This window comes from Coenobita brevimanus, chromosome 23 (assembly GCF_032717465.1).
Source record: "Coenobita brevimanus isolate Jiangsu-jjx chromosome 23, ASM3271746v2, whole genome shotgun sequence".
Lineage (NCBI taxonomy): Eukaryota > Metazoa > Arthropoda > Malacostraca > Decapoda > Coenobitidae > Coenobita > Coenobita brevimanus.
Window position 1 is genome coordinate 66,790,759 of NC_136976.1, and position 14,196 is coordinate 66,804,954.

The window sequence follows — 14,196 nt, forward strand, 5'->3', positions numbered from 1 at the left end:
TCTCACCGGTAAAGCTCAAGTAACTTATGCATCTTTGCCTCAGGATCAATCTGATAATTATGATGTAGTTAAGAGCTTGATTCTTAAGGCCTATGAGCTTGTTCCTGAAGCCTATAGAGTAAAATTTAGGACAACTTACAAGCAAGATAAGCAATCCCATGTTGAGTATGCAAAAATCAAAGATCTGTTAGAGCAGTGGTTAAATTCTAAGAATGTGGATTCTGATTTTGGTAAATTTAAGCAGATGATTTTGCTGGAGGACTTCAAGAGATGTGTTAATAAAGATGTAAGCCTATATCTTGATGAGAAAAGAATAGATAATTTGTCTGATGCTGCAGTTTTAGCTGATGAATATGTTCTCCCTCACAAGAGATATTCTAGAGAAAAAGGGAAAGCTGAGAGTAAGTACGTTGCCTCTACTCAGAGTACAGGTAACAGGAAAGAGAATAAAGATGATGTTTCTCAGGAAGTAAATAACAGCTCCACCTCTAGATTTCAGAAAAGTAAATGTACTTATTGTAGTAAGCTTGGTCATACTACGGAGAAATGTTTCAGGAGACAGCGTGATGTGAACAAAAAGGAGTCTTTAAATATTCAGTCAATTGGTCTAGTGTCCACTCTTGAGAGTTCCCAGAATTCTTTAACTGAGTTAACTGAACCTGCTTTGAGGGGTAACTTAAATTCTCATGATGGAGCTCCTCTTTTGAGCAGTAACGTGGGTGACACTCTCAAGAGTTCATGTGCTAATTTCCTGTCTGATGGTTTTGTCAGTCCTCTGGACAGTAATGACAGAAAATCAGTTCAAATATATCGTGATACAGGTGCTTGCCAATCCCTTATGCTGACCAGTGTTCTAGGCTCTAATTTTAATTCCTCTGATGAAACTGTAATCTTACAAGGTGTAGGGAATAATTACTTCTCTGTCCCTCTGTGCAGAGTGAATTTAGAGTCTGGTTTTGTTAATGGTTCCGTTGTGGTTGGGTTGGTTGAGACACTCCCAATGTCAGGTGTAACTTTCTTACTTGGAAATGATATTGGTGGAAGTCAAGTGTGTCCAGCTCCTCAGTTGTCTAGTGAGCCAGTGGCTGCGTCCCAGGATTGTGATGTCCCTGATGTGTTCCCTGCATGTGCTGTCACTAGGGCTAAGTCTAAAGTTACTGGTGATTTAGAGGATAATGATGATGATGATGTTATCCTAGCTGACACTTTTCTTGCTAATTTGGACCACTCACCAGATGAGGCAGTACGCCGTAGTGTTGATAATTTGTCTCGTCAAGAGTTGGTTGAGTTGCAGGTTGCTGACCCTGAGTTGAAAGGTCTAGCTAACTCTGCTTGCAGTGAGGAAGAGTCAGCTGGTGCTTCTACTTGTTATTATATAAAGTCAGGAGTATTTATGAGAAAGTGGAGACCCCCAACAGCATCAGCCGACTGTGAGTGGGAGGTTGTACATCAAGTTGTCATCCCTCGTGTTTGTAGGCAGGATATCATTAGAGTGGCTCATGATTCCAGTTTGGCAGGACACCTTGGAGTGAGGAAGACTGTGGCACGCATTTTGAAACACTTCTACTGGCCAGGTATCTTCAGGGATGTTTCCTGGTATTGTAAGTTTTGTCACACCTGTCAAGTTGTGGGGAAGTGTAATCAGACCGAAAAGGTTGCACCTGTAGTTCCCATTCCTCCTTTTGAGGCGCCTTTCACCCGTGTGTTGGTGGATATTGTGGGCCCTCTTCCTAAGACTTCTTCAGGATTTTCTTATGTGTTGACCCTGATTGATATGGCTACTCGTTATCCTGAAGCCATTCCACTTAGAAATATCTCAGCAAAGAACGTGGTTAAGGAAATGCTAGGGTTCTTCACAAAGTTTGGTCTGCCCAAGGAGGTACAGTCAGACCGAGGAAGTAATTTCATGTCAAATGTTTTCAAGCAGTCTCTGAAAGAGTTGGGCATCACCCAGATCACGTCTTCAGCTTACCATCCCCAGACCCAAGGAGCGTTGGAGAGATATCATCAAACACTCAAATCAATGCTCAAGAAATACTGTTTGGAACATCAGAAAGACTGGGATAAAGGTCTTCCATTCGTTGTGTTTGCTGCAAGAGAATCTCCAAATGAATCACTGGGCTTCTCACCTTTTGAACTACTGTTTGGCCATGAAGTAAGAGGACCCCTTAAGCTACTCAAGGAATGCTGGCTGTCGGAGGAAGATGACGTCAACCTGCTGGAGTATGTGATGAAGTTCAAAGAACGGCTGTCCACTGCTTTACAACTGGCGAGAGAGAATTTAGGAGCTGCTCAGGAGAAGATGAAGACTTGGTATGATAAGAAGTCCAGGTTACGCCACTTTCAGCCAGGAGATCAGGTTTTGATTCTGCTACCAGTTCATGGGCAACCTCTTCAAGCCAAGTTTAGTGGTCCTTATTTCGTGGAGAAGAAACTCAGTGATGTCAACTATGTCATCGCCACACCAGATCGTAGAAAGAACAAGCAACTTTGTCACATCAACATGCTAAAGTTATATCACAGGCGGGACGAAAATAATCCAGTCTGCACTGTAGCTGTTCCACCCGAGTCTGCAAGTGAAGCTCTCCCATGCAGTATGAGCCTGAGTGATAGTTTGGGAAGAATCCTGATATCATGAATGATCTCCAGACTAAGCTTTCTCATCTACCTCCCGAGGAAAGGCAGGAGTTTTCGGCATTACTGCAGGAGTACCCGCAAGTGTTCCGTGCCACTCCAGGAAGAACCACTGTGTTGATGCATGATGTCGATGTTGGAGACGCAAAGCCAATTAAATTGCCTGCTTACCATGTGAACCCAGTGAAAGTTCCTCTCATCCAGAAGGAGCTTGGCTACCTGTTGGACCACAAGATGATTGAGCCCTGTCAGAGCGAGTGGAGTTCTCCTGTCACTCTAGTCCCTAAGCCAGGTGGGTCGCAGCGGCTTTGTATCGACTACAGACGTGTTAATCAGATCACCAAAACAGACACTTACCCTCTCCCTCGCGTGGAAGATTGCATAGACAAGATCGGAAAGGCTAGGTACATAAGTAAGTTTGATTTGTTAAAGGGATACTGGCAAGTACCTATGACTGAACGTGCTAGGGAGATCTCATGTTTTGTAACACTAGGAAAGACTTTTGCATGTTCTGTAATGCCATATACAGATTGTTTTAGAGTAATAAGAAATTTCCTTTGTAAATTTCTTTTTCTTTGTGGGGAGGTGTTACATAGCCTATGATTTCATCATCCTTTGTGTAATTCTAACGTACAGTGTGCTGCCTGTTTGATCACGAGCGTGTTCTGCCTCAGTCCCCCCCTTCTACCGTTATAGTAGAGTAAGTCGTCCTTTCTGTTATTCAGTGCGGGATTGTCAACTCTTTGTCCCCATGGCTTCATTTGCGCGTCCTTCTTACAAGTTGTATCAAGCTCTGCCGGCCCCTATATAATGAGCTCAGTCTCTGCATCATTGCCACCTAGATCTACTCCTCATTTTGCTCGCATCTCTGTCCTCCCCTGTACAGTTATTATTATTGTGAGTTTCTCAGGAAGTCTCCAACCATCTAGCAGCTGTGTAATTTGAGTATGAGTGTTGTTGCATTTTGTTCTTGTACTGTGTAGCATAAGTTTAATTTGTAGGCCTAGTGAAGTTTTTGTAATTTGTGTAAGGGTTCTTTATGTCAGTCATAATTAATAATAGTTTGTATCTGTAATAATTTATCTTGCATTAACTGAGCATTACCCGGTGTATTTTCATTTTATCAGGGCTGACTTAAGTAAATTTTCTCTTGCTGATTTCGTGTTAATAGAGGCTATTGCAGTTAACCATATATTTAACCTGTTTTTTGCCATTACATTATCCTTATGAGTCCTGAATGTTTTGTTGTTAGTTTGAGCATTAAACTTTAACTTGTAATTTTACCTAACTCTTTTGTTTTGAACCTGGAACTTTACGGGACAGTAGTGATTTTTTGTATTCTCACTTAAAGTGTACATTATCTTTCTCTGTTCCGTAACAATATATATAAAACAGTTTCATAATGCAAAAAGGCCAAGTTTGTGTTGGGGGGAGTGGAGTATGGCTTTCAGCGGAGGTGTCCGGTATTTTGACTGTTCTGATATGGCAGCCCTATAGTTGATAAGTGCACCAAATCTTTGACCTTGCTTAGTGACCTTCACCTTTGATTGAATGTTGTCAAAAGTGAATCGCTTTATCTTTGCCTGACCCTCAAGACTTCCATGAAGTTTGATCCATATTGAGTCAAAACTGGCCGAGTTATGCTGTTCACACACACACACACACACACACACACACAAGGACGCATGCACATACAGATGTCCGAAAACAATACACACCCGTGCTACCATGCGCGGATGTAAATATCGTTGTTTATTTGACATGAGACTGTCTTCATAGACTGCATCGAAACTATTGCAGCCATGGAACAGCTGACATGTCAAATCAACTCAAAATTTCAAGCTGTGAAACTTTGCATTTCATAACAAAGGCGCTAAAATGCTTCCTTGTAGCCGCAATTGAAAATATAATAGTCTGTTGATGCGTCAGCTGACGTAACAACTAGCATGTTCAGCTGACGCAACAGCTCATTTATTAAATAAACTGAGCAACTTTGCATTTAATAGGAATATCGGCCAGAGCTCTCCAAAGACAGATATTCGAACTTTCCGTGCAGGAGAAAAGAAAAAAAAAAATCCCCTCGGTGTACTACTGATAGACCTTTTGGTTTTGCCGCAGGTAAAAATAACATAACTGAAAAGAGATATAACCAAATCTCTCCCAAGTCAACGAGAATACGATCCCGTGCAGTGATGCAAATATACGTGATGGCAGCTGCTGATGATTATGGCGTGAAATCAGTGTCAGGGTTACGATAGGAGGCGATAAAATTACCTGACGTTGGGAAGAATCCGATCGAATAAGAAGAATTTAGCGCATCGTTTCATGGGAAGATGCCCGTGGTGAAAGCCTGTCAAGACTGCATGTGGAGGAAGCCAGTGAGGGGAGGGGTGATGGGTGACTTTGTGGCTGGGTCGGTGTGGCACTGGTCTTACCATTCAGGGCATGTTCTGGAGTGGCCTCGAGTTGCTGAGTTTTGGAGTGAAGGCTCCAATTATAACCAGATCTACACCATACCACCATCAACTACAACCATCGCCTGTCTTGTATTTACCGTACCGTCCTCATAATTTACACCTCTACTATTTATCATCACTAACATACGTTTCACATTTTGGCCCTGTTTTTGTCCCGGCCTCCTCCTAACCCCCTGCGATTTGACTCCACTAGTAAGGGAGTAAAGGTTTGTAGGGTGACCGAGACGCAGATGGAGGCATGGCGTGGAAGTAGATATGAGGGAGGGTGGTTTGGTTGAAGATAATAATAATATAATAATAATAATAATAATAATAATAATGTGCTGACAAGAAGATGAAGATGAAGATGAGGATAAAGCATGATGCATGTTGTGAAAGGTTGTCAGTGTGTGTGTGTGTGTGTGTGTGTGTGTGTGTGTGTGGTAATTGAGGCTATTTAGGCCCCACCTGCATGTCGTCTCACTGGCGGGATCACAGCATCAACAAGCTTTTTATTGCACCAAACCACGTCTTTTGGAACCCAGAGCAATGTTAGTCATGAACCGCTTCTTACTGCAGTTAGCCCTTTCATGGTCGGAACAACTTTATTATTCCATAAGACCTTCGCGGCCTTATCGGGCCGCTCAGCACTTGCTCAAATGCAATCTGTTCCTGGACTGTGTATAGCTTTGCTCGAAAGTAGCTATTTATGGGTCGACGCAGGATCAAGTGGGAAGGACTTGCTCCTGCAGAGACACATGAAACTCCACGGAAATGCCCCGCCGCATTTGCCGCGTAATCCGCGTCATGTAAGACCAATAGAGACAGTTACTAGGAGCCAAAACACCCCTTTAGAAAATTTCAGTCGACATGAAATTTCAACCGGCCCATCTGGGACGCTGTTCCAACCATCCTGCCGAGTTTCATCAAAATCCTTTCTCCAGTTTAGGCTGAGCTCCGCTACACACACACACACACACACACACACACACACACACACACACACACACACACACACACACACACACACACAAGGATGCCTCGGATTATAATACATATGATTCAGCTTATCTCCAGACGATTTTATTCAACTGAGACTGAAACATAAGAACCAGAGTTAATAATAATAATAATAATAATAATAATAAGCGAATCTACCGTTAGCATCCACATTCATATATTTGTTCCTGAAATATTCCCAGCCCAGCCTGAGCGTGTTGTTACATATTTATGGAATTAATACAAAATACAGAACGTCCATTTACGTTTATATCCGTCCCTTCAGAACAGTTTAAATTCCTACCTTGCTGTAATTGCTTCTGTTAACTTCCCCTCGGCTAAGTAAACTGATCTAGGTCATTCACTTTAACTTAGCCCAAATTTTCATCCTTTTGCAGCTTATTTCACGTAGCTCAGTGGCACAAAAAGGCAATACTGTGGCCCTACATGCTTTCTGTAGTGCTTCTTCGTGACTAACATCATATTCTCGTGTTAATCTATTGTTATAACTCGATATTCAAGATTAACGGATGGCAGTTTTAGGACAAGGTGAAGTGAACAGAGTATAGCAGTGTTCCCGTCATGCCAGGGTTAGTGGTGACAGTATTGACAATCAGGCACCTATGACTCACGCTCAGCTGAATAGAATCGTCTGGAGTTCACCCGAATGTATGTATGTACATATATAGGCTATGTATGTATGTATGTATATCGTAAAACTGCAACACTTGACAAACGTTTTTATTGAAACTGTACACGCAGCCATTGGGGGTTCACTTGCTGACATTCTAAACTTGGTCCAGATTGATGTACTATGAGGGGAGTCGTTGCGGGTGGCGGCAATGGTGACATATCCGGCAGGGTAAGTGCACAGCGAGAGATAGTGATTGAAAAAAGGAAAAGAAGAAAGAAGAAAAACGAAGAGGAAAAACAAAAAGGGAAAGAGAAAAAGAAAGCAACAAATAGAGTTTATTCATAATAGAAAAATTGCGCGGGTCTCATTTTACATCAGCCATATTTTTGTCCCTCAAATATTTCCATTGGAGACCTTGGCATAATTGCATATTTGTGGAATTAAACAGTGGTGTGGACGAGGCAGCAGCACATAACTCCATTGTGTGGCAGAGCGTGTGGTGGCCATAACTTAACCCGGCAGCAGCAGGCGGCCACAGCTGACTTACTACTGCTCATTGATGATAGATATGTGGGTGTGAGGTACTGTAGAGTTGGGGATGGGTGTTGTACCTCTCGACTCTCCTAAAAGCACAACGGGGAAAGTTTGTATATATATATATATATATATATATATATATATATATATATATATATATATATATATATATATATAGGCTACGGCTGAAACTATCACACGGTCGAAGCTATTCACACGGCTGGAACTATTCAAACGGCCGAAACTATGCACACGGCTGGAACTATTCAAACGGCCGAAACTCTTCACACGGATGGAACAACTCATACGGCCGAAAATTCACACGAATGGAACTATTCACACGGCTGTAACTATTCACACGGCCGGAACTACTCTCATCAACGGGAACTACTCTCACCGCTGAAACTATTCTCGCGGTCAGAACTATTCTCATGGGCGGAACTAATCTCTTGGATAGAACTAACCTCTGCCGGAACTATTCTCGCAGCCGGAACTTATCTCACGGCTCGGTCTCGGTGTCATGGAATGGCCTCGTCTGTGGAGTGGGCGGGGTTTGTTGGTGGATGGGTGGGTAGGGTGGGTAAGAGAGTTGGTTAGTGGACTTGGTACGTGAGTGGAAGTGCGTCTTGCCGCGGGAAATGGCACAAGACGGCTTATGCTATTAGCAGGGCTCTCACAACAGTTGATATGAAAATCCCTAGATTTGGTGCAAAAAATCCCCAGATTGGACAAAAAATCCCCAAATATAAAATACCAATATAAATGTACTTACACATAGAAAAATACTATTTTATGAAATAATAAAACAATTTTTTTAATACACATGAGGTATATTTTTTTCAGTATCAAGCATCAGTTACGTAAATTTAATCAATGAACAATGAAGAGTATAAATTATAGCTCTGCTTTGGTTACAGGAGACAGTCTGCAAATTGATAAAAATAAATTCAAAAAGCCCTCACTCAGTATTGTTTTACCAAAGTGAAACCTCTGGGTCTAGGAACTTGCAGAATAGGCCTACTAAAATGAAATTAAATCCTATTTCTGACTAGACTGCTGAAAGATAAAAATGAAGAAAAGCATGAGAGTTAAAATAAAGGCAGCAGAAGTAAAGAATGAATGGAGAGGTGAAGAAGAAAGATGGATAAAAAAAAGTAGGAAGATAGGAGTAAGAGAAGAAAAAGAGTAAGGGAACAGAGTAAAAAGAAAGACATAGATATAAATAGCTGAAGGAGATATGAAGGAAGAAAACACTAATAAATAGGCTGCATAGATATAAATTAATGAAGAGAAGAAAGGGGGGAATGAAGGCGAGAAGTATACAGACTATTATCATCATAGTGTAAGAACAGAAGAAATAAGGAAGCTGGAGAAGACCAATTGCTTCACACAAGGCAGGAATGTAAATGAGAGGAAATTATGGCTAACTGAATGGGAGAGAAAGATAAGGGCGAGGGAATAAAGATATAAAGAAAGAGAGAGAGAGAGAGATCAAGTTGATCACCACTCAAATATTATATATGTACGCTTTCAATAACTCAGTGTACTCAATGTATCCCTAGTGATTTCTGGATATGGCCCAAAATCATCAAAATAGGCTACGTGAAAGCGATGAGGGCTCTTAGCATTCGCCAACAAAAAGTTACATCACTCACCGTATTACACGTTTTCCACGTTATGTCATGACAGTCTGTTGTCATAAACTTCATATACAACCCTTATTTATATGTATGGGGGTCTGCTAAGAAGTAACATTTAATGTTAGGGCTAAAAACTCAAATAATTTTTCAGTACTTAGCGTGTATGAAAAAGCTTGCAACATGGCGGCCTATAAACAAACTTAAAATGCTAGCTCGTGATTGGTTGAAACTGTAATACGTCTGACCAATTAAAACTTCCAAAATAGAGTAATGTTCACAAACAGCTGACCACAAAGAAAATACTATTTTGGCAATATTTACAAGCTATTTACCCTTTTCACCCATTACTGAAGGCATTCTATGTCAATTATAACAATAAGCAAAAATCCCCAAATAATCACTAAATATGACCAAAAATCACCAAAAAATCCCTAAAAATACAAAATCCCTAAATTTGTCACTAAATGTACTGAAAAGTTCCAATCTAGGGACAAAATCCCTAAAAGTGAGAGCGCTGGCTATTAGTAAACTCTAAAATTTTGTCACGTGATGAACGATATAGCCAACTTCCATTAAAGTCATGGAACAGCATAATACAGTATTCCACCATTTTGATATCGCAGACAATTTCAAAATGTGAAATATTATCACGCTATTGTGACGCACAGCTGCTCCATCAGTGGTACCGGAAATCATCAAATCAAGTTATTAGATATCCAAATCTACTAATACAGTCTGTGAGTTATAGATGAATGAATACGCTCTCAGTATATTAATGACGCGCTCCAGTGATTCATCTGCAATACCTAATATGCAACACTGTCATCCATTAGTAATGTAAGAGAATGTTACATTAAATCTTTCATTGTGAATCATGTGTCGAGTTTCTATAGAATGAAACAACTTTGTTGGTGGTTCTACATTGAGTGGGTGGGAAAGTTCGGTTTGGTGGCCGAACCGTCCCACCCACTCGATGTAGGACCATCAACAAAGCAGCATTATTCAAGACGGGGTACAATGGGCTAATCTCTTACCGTCTCGGGCACGTATTTTTTTCTTCCGGTATACTTAGTCATTCAGTCATATTGGCAGTCTGAACGAGTTTAGCGAGAAATGACTCGGCAAGTTGCACCTTCACTCGGGAATAGATGAGACAATTTGGCCAGTCAAACCATAAAATCATAAGAAAAGCCGTGTTTTGATATTAAACCAAGTTATGCCTAACCAACTAAGGTTTAACCTACGGGTAACTTAGCGTAATACCTTGTTTGGGGGATGATGATGATGGCGAGTCTTTTCTCGAGGCACTCGATCCGACGTAGCCAATATGACTGGATGACCAAGTATACCAGGAGAGAGAGAGAGAGAGAGAGAGAGAGAGAGAGAGAGAAGGCTCGGGCGTACACCCAAATTCATGGTTCCAATAGTACCTGGCGTCGTGCGACAAGAATAAAATGGTAAAATAGCGTTTATGTTCACTTTAGTGCTTTGCAGTACTCGCTGCTGATGGTAATAATGTGCATTTTATTGTTTCAAGGTCTTTAAACACGATAATAACAACGTATTTGTAGTACTTAGTTCCTTTTCAAACACGGTAATGAGAGTAATAATCTTACCCCTTGTTAATACTAGGCGGTTATTATACTCTTGCCCTATCAAAACCATGTGCGAAAATATTCCGAGGCCACCTAAAAAACCAAGATGTACGCGGTAGTTAAAGCCGTAAGATAAAATACAGTATACAGTGCAGCACACAGTAATGGATACTACCGGCAGTGCTCTCTACCACTTTATCGTGGAAGGGAAAATGGCCTCAGGCAATGGCACAAAGGAAAAACTGGGAAAACTCTGACATTTATAGTGGCAGGAATAACAATAATCTTTTAAAACTATAACTACCGTAAAAAGAAAAAAACTCACAACGGTACAGAAGAGAAGCAGGGGAATACTTCGATAGAAATACAGCGATAGGCGTTAAAAAAAAAAAAAAAAAAAAAAAAAGTTTGATACGATGATTTTACCCGAGAGGAAATATCCCCAGGCAACATTCATGGGAAAAGCGGAGAGAATGAATACCTCTGACCGCTCTTATGGCAGTCACAGATATTCCCCATATTTCACTAATGAAAGGGAGAGGGCGCGAGGAGCGGTGTGGCAGGGGTAGGAATGGTGTGGTAGGGGTAGTCCGGCGGTGGCAGGGGGTGGTAGCGGGTGGATAGGAGAGTTGGATATTGGTAGGGGAAGAGGGCGAGGAGGCGGGTGTAAGAGCGGGTAACATGGCGAGGGTGAGAAGGGGGAGGGTGGAGGCAACCTTGGCGGGTGAGCTGGGAGTGAATTTGTATATTTTCTTGGGCAACCTGTGCATAAGATTGTTCGTTCGGACTTTTATCTTCACCTATAAAGCAACCACATTTTGTTCACAACCAAACCAAAGTGAATAATAAAACGAAATATTCGATTAAATAATTTGTGACGTAACTACTGACATGGAAAACCGTATATCCCAGGAATTGGATAAGATCTTTTATGAATATCGTCCCAGGTCGGTTGGAGGGTCGGAGGGGCCGCAGACAAACCGATCCTCTCTCTGCTAGACCCCACACTTGCGTCACCTTCCAACCTGCCTCACTCACACCTGTACTAAGTCGAGTCTGGCTGATATTTAAATATAGTACAGCATGAGAGCTCGCGAAACATCAACAACGAGATGCAATTCCTTTTCAAATTCTGACCAGATGTGGTGAACATGATGCAGCCGTTGTGTTACCAGCTACAGCAGTGAAGGGTCCAAATATATAAGCAATGCATGCATCAGGGCGTCATGAAATCGCTTCAGTATATATCTGTTCGCATGCTTGGCCCGCGGAGTGATGACAACAACCGGAAATGTTTCGTGTTTTAACGAAGCTCTCGTTGTTACGTAGTCTCACAAAGCTCAACTGTTTGCACAAATTATGAACGTTCTTTGTGTTGATGTTCTGCACAGCACCAGCCACAATTAAGCAACTTTAATTTAATTTTAAGACTTCGTAGGTCTGGCATTCCTGCCAGTGTCGCATTGCTTTGACGTATAATCTAAACTTGGTTTTAACTTGAAAATCGTGTGAACACGCTTTGTCTGCACTTTACGCGAATTATCACAGCGGCACAACTGCCTGATAAATGTTATCATGTATGACAAGCTTATATTTTAATATACATTGTACGATAAGTTCCGCAACCCCACCCGGCACCCAGCATCGACCCTGCAGGGCAAACTGGGTGGAGCTCAGTGGCTCCTCAGTGTGTGACGTGGAACTAGTGTTCGACAGTGGTCCTCACTTTTACTCTAGTCAGACCCTCGTATCGACATGTAACAGTTATCGTGATTCCTGGAAGAAGAGATAACCACAAGTGAAATTAAAGGAGCAATACAGTGCCAGGTGAATATGCATAATTTGTGTTTGAAGTGGTGGTAGAGCGAGTGGTTGTTGCTGGAAGGCCCCGCGTCCGTTGGCAGAGAAGGTCCGGCCTGGAACACACTTCACACCACAATTTTGAACCGCTCAGGTGTTGCTCGGTCACCCAGGTTTGTCTTTTCAGGCTGAGATGGCGGGTGATGTGTAGTGCATTGGTCAGTAGGTGCCAAGGGGTGTGTGGTACTGTGATTGTTTTTCATTCAGTTCAACGTGGGAAGCCAAGTCAAGCGTGTTTACCACCTTACAGGAGAGCATGACTGGGCGTGGTTGAATTTAAATTTTTCTCCAGTTCCTGTATTTATCTCCAGGATTATTCATTGACCTGGATGATAGAGGCTATGGATGTCTTAAAATTGTATGAAAAGGAACATGTTATTCGGTATTATGTCGAGAGAGTAGATGGAAGGGAGGAGTTGGGGATACGCCCTTTCATCTCGTCACTTACCTGTCCCCCCCCCACCTTCCCTCTCCCTTCCCCCTCCCTCTACACTTCTCTCTTTCTCTGCCTCCCTTCCTTCCTCCCACCTTTACCTGCTGTACACTGCCTGACTCATCACGTCCGTTGGGCTCTACAGAAATCGTTACTTGTCACGGAAATCGTTACTTGCCACACCAAACCACCTCGTTACCTCGTTAACTTCCTTCAGGGCGATGGCGTACTATTAAATTTATTCTTGCTCTCATTTTTTTTTTCCACACCCAGCTCTGAGGACTTGGTATTTTTGCAGTTCAGGATAGTCACCCCTCACTATAAGGTTAGATCTTATATTAGGTAGGGTAAGGTGTGGGGGAAAATCATCAGAATAGCCTTGTCCTAAAGTGCAAATTTACGTACTGTTCATATTCATGTTATTTCTTTTATTATTACCTGACAGTTTCATTCAGCTTTGGAGAGAGATTTTGAACTGGGGAGGTCAGATACAGCCGTCATTTAACCCTTCACTACAGTAGGTATAAGAGGTATAAAAAGCTGAATGAAAATCACGTGGAGACAAAAACATTAAAGCACATCAAGGGACAAATGGCAGGTAACGCTGTCCAATAACGCATGCCTCGTTGCTTGCCACCTGCCTTTGAATTATGCAAGAGGTTGAAGTTGGCGCATTCTCCACAACTGCCTGATGAGTGAGAGGGTAGTTAGGGTCTCTAATTGCAGTTTAAGGATTTCATACGGCGCGGCAGTTTAAGGATTTCAAACGGCGCGACTGATATTGATGATGACCGTTCTGTTTTCGCGCAGAGTTGGTTTTCCGCCGTGGATGCATTTGAATTTTCTTTTTCCGTTACCGCGGGACTGAGTTACTGTATTTTCATTTTTCACGTCACGGCCAATTAGCGGGCAATTAGAGCGAGTTCGTTTTTATAATATTGCTACCGCGATATTATTTTGTGCAGCTAATTCTTGCATCATTGTAGAAGAGATTGGTTTCGTTTTTATGGCTATTTGTTTTTTTTATCATTACGAGATTTTAATATTTTTATGAATATAAAGAAGGTACCGTAAAAGGGTTCATATTTTTTTTTTATACCCGTTTCATAATTGCATGTTTTGATGCAATTATTGTATGACCATGATATACCGGTATATATGCTTGCAACATTAATGTAGATCAAAATACTATTACTATTGTAGCTGTAGCCTGTTTATAATTTTCATCTCAGTAATTTGCTCAGTGAGATTAGTTTTATTTTAATAAAATTAATACGCTGGGAAAAATGACTTCAAATACAGAGTTTCAGATTGCATGATTGAAGAATGATAATAGCCTTCCACAGTAGGCCTATGAGATGGAAGTTTGGTTCTGTACTAATTTTTCTGACTACTGCACATTCTCTCT

The 14,196-nt window shown here is 41.6% G+C and overlaps 1 protein-coding gene across 3 annotated transcripts in view; it reads left to right on the plus strand.

Annotated features, from left to right (window-relative positions):
- The first annotated feature begins 12,185 nt into the window (after positions 1–12,185).
- Positions 12,186–14,196, plus strand: part of Nrg (Neuroglian) — a 598,682-nt gene continuing 596,671 nt past the window's right edge. For 2 of the 3 annotated variants that reach the window (XM_080267325.1, XM_080267327.1), the window contains exon 1: positions 12,186–12,322. The gene's annotated coding sequence lies outside the window, so the exon portion shown is untranslated. The remainder of the gene's footprint in view (positions 12,323–14,196) is intronic. The other variant, XM_080267326.1, reaches the window with a different exon arrangement.